Here is a 3,732-nt window from a genome sequence, read left to right as displayed (position 1 = left end):
TGATGTTTCCCGGAGTCATCCCCGTGTTTCTTATGACTGAATTGAGCTTTTCCATAGTCTCTTTCCACAGACTTAGTCATTTTGATTCCTGTGTATTTATTCTGGTGAGATTGACAGGTATACATGATGTTTATTTTGTTGAAAAAAGGTACTTGTAATGAAGAAGTCATTGGTCGTGAAAAGCTCTGTCAGGCCATGCGGTCCCTGGCATTGTTTATATCACCAAGGCCGTATTTTCCAACTACTGTGTCTACTTCTTTGTTTCCAACATCTGCATTCCAATCACCAGTAATTATCAATGCATCTTGATTGCATGTTTGTTCAATTTCAGACTGCAGAAGGTGGTACGAACTGTCAATTTCTTTATCTTTTGTCTTAGTGGTTGGTGTTTCAATTTGAAAAATAGTCATATTAACTTGTCTTCCTTGTAGGTTTGTGGATATTTGCCTATCATTGACAGCGTTGTGCTTGAGGTTAGAGCTTCAAATATTCTTTTTGATGATGAATGCACTGCCATACCTCTTTAATTTGTCGTTCTCAGCAGAGTAGATCATATGATAGTCAGTTCAAAATAGCCTTTACCAGTCCATTTAAGCTCTCTATTTTTTTTTTTTTAATGCCTAGGATATCAATGTTAATGTGTTCCATTTCATTTTTTATAACTTCCAATTTTCCTAGAGTCATTCATTGTACACTGATTATTAATGTACATTCTTATTATTAATGGATGTTTGCAGGGATTTCTTCTCATTTTGAGTTGTGTCACATGAATAAATGAAGGCCCCCAAAGCTTGTCTTCATCCATGTCAGTAAGGCTGACTCTACTTTGAGGAGGAAGCTCTTCCCCAGTCCTATTTTGAGTGTCTTCCAACCTGAGGGGCTCGTTTTCCGGCACTATATCAGACAATGTTCCTTTGCCCTTAATATAGTTTTCACTGGCTAATGTTGAGAAGTAGGCTACCAGGTCCTTTATCCTAGTTTGTCTTAGTCAGGAAGCTCAGGTGAAACCTGTCCACCATGGGTGACCCTGCTGGTATTTGAAATACTGGTGGCAGAGCTTCTAGCATTACAGCAACATGGATGACAATACAGTATGAGAAAATAACACACGTGTGGGAGTCATTTACAATGTTGTTATTAGGTGCCCTCGAGTTGCTTCTGACTCAGAGGGACCCTGTGCCCAATAGCACTAAACACTGCCCAGCCTTACACCACCCTCAGAATCATTTTTATACTTGAGCCCATTGCTGCAGCCACTGAGTCAGTCCATCCTGCTGAGGGTCTTCCTATTTTTCACTGGCTCTCTACTTTACCAAGCACAATGGCCTTGTCAAGGGGCTGATCCCTCCTGATAACATATCCAACGTATGTGAGACGTAGTCTCACCATCCTCGCTTCTAAGGAGCATTGTGGTTGTACTTCTTCCAAGACAGGTTTGTTTGTTCTTTTGGCAGTCCATGGTAATTTCAATATTATTCATCAGCACCACAATTCAAAATTGTCAATTCTTCTTTGGTCTTCCTTATTCATCATCCAGCTTTCTCATGCATATGAGGTGAATGAGAACACCATGGCTTAGGTCAGGCGCGCTTTGGTCTTTGTGGTAACATCTTTGCTTTTCAACATATTAAATTGGTATTTTGCAGTAGATTTGCTCAATGCATCCACCATTTGATTGCTGCTTCCATGGGTGTTGATTATGGATCCAAGTAAAATGAAATCCTTGAAAATTTCAATCTTTTCTCCATTTATCATGATGTTGGTTATTGGTCCAGTTGGAAGGATTTTTTTCTTTGTGTTGAGGTAAAACCCATACTGAATCTATGATCTTTGACCTTCACCAATAAGTGTTTTGAGTCCTGTTCACTTTCAGCAAAATCGTATCATCTGCATATCACAGGTTATTAGTGAATCTTCTTCCAATCCTGATGCACTATTCTTTTTCATGTCGTTCAGCTTTTTGGCTTCTTTGTTCAGCGTACACATTGAATGAATATAGTGGAAAAACACAATCCTGACACACACTTTTTCTGACTTTATACCACACAGTATCCCCTTGTTCTTTAGAATGACTGTGTCTTGATCTGTGTACAGGTTCCTCATGAGCACAATAAAGTGTTCTGAAGTTCGCAATGTTATCCATAATTTTTTATGATCTACACAGTTGAATGTCTTTGCATAGTTAATAAAACACAGGTAAATATCTTTCTGGTATTCTGTGCTTTGAGCCAGAATCCATCTGACATCAGCAATGATATCCTGGTTCCACACCCACTTCCGATCCTGGCTTGAATTTCTGGCAGTTCCCTGCCGAAATCCTGCTGCAGCCTGTTTTGAATGATTTTTAGCAAAATTTTACTTGCATGTGAAATTAATGATGTTCTTCTATAATTTCAGAATTCAGTTGGATCATATTTCTTGGGAATAGGCATAAATATGGATTACTCCTAGTCAGTCGGCCAGGTAGCTGTCTTCTAAATTTCTTGGCATAGAGGGGTGAACACTTCCAGTGCTGCATCCATTTGTTGAAACATATCAACTGGTATTCTGTCAATTCCTGGAACTTTCTTTTCTGCCAGTGCTTTCAATGCAGCTTGGATACCTTTCTTCAGAACCATCACATGCTAATCATATGATACTTCTCAAAATGGTTGAATATCAACTAATTCTATTTGGTATTGTGACTCCGTGTATTCCTACCATCCTCTTTTAATGCTTCCTTCATAGTTCAGTATTGTCCCCACAGAATGCTTCACTATTGCAACTCGAGGCCTAAATTTTTTCTCCAATTCGTTCAGCTTGAGAAATGTCAGGTGTGTTTTTCCCTTTTGATGTTCTACCTCCAGGTCTTTGAACATATTGTTATATACTTTACTTTGTCTTCTTGAGCAGCCCTTTGAAATCTTCTGTTCAGTTATTTTGCTTCGTCATTTCTTCCTGTTGATTTAGCTACTCCGTGTTCAACAGCAAGTTTCAGAGTCTCTTCTGACATCATTTTGGTCTTTTCCTTCTTTCCTGTCTTTTTAATGACATCTTGTTTCTTCATGTATATCTTTGATGTCATTCTACAATTCCTCTGTCTTCAGTCATTATCATGCAACGTGTCAGATCTATTCTTGAGATTGTCTGTAAATTTAAGTGGAAGATGCTGAAGGTCATACTTTATCTCAGGTGGACTTGTTCTAATTTTCTTCAGCAGTTACTTGAACTTGTGTATGTTCACTTGAAGGTCTGTTACAAGCTGGCCTCTGGAGTTATTCTGACTGATGATACTGAGCTTTTCCACTGTCTCTTTCCACGGATGCAGTCAATTTGATTACTGTGTGTTCCACCTGGTAAGGTCACCATTTATGTTGTTGAGGAAAGGTATTTGCGATGAAGAACTCATTGGTCTTACCAAATTCTGTCATGCAATCTCCGGCTTTGTTTCTATCACCAACGCCATATTTTCCAACTACCTATCCTTTTCTTGGTCTCTAACTTCCACATTCCAATCACCAGTAATTATCAAATCATCCTGATTGCATGTCTGATCAATTTCAGACTGCAGAATATGGTAGAATTCTTCAGTTTCTTCATCTTTGGCCTTACTGGTTTGTGCATAAATTTGCATAACAGCCATATGACCTGACTTGCCTTGTAGGTGTATGGATATTGTCCTATAACTGACACCATTGTCCTTCAGGATAGTTCTTGAAATGTCCTTTTTGATGATAAATGCAACACCATTCC

The sequence above is a fragment of the Loxodonta africana genome, unplaced genomic scaffold (assembly GCF_030014295.1).
Source record: "Loxodonta africana isolate mLoxAfr1 unplaced genomic scaffold, mLoxAfr1.hap2 scaffold_39, whole genome shotgun sequence".
In the NCBI taxonomy this organism is placed as follows: Eukaryota; Metazoa; Chordata; class Mammalia; order Proboscidea; family Elephantidae; genus Loxodonta; species Loxodonta africana.
Note: the sequence above shows the minus strand (reverse complement) of the source record.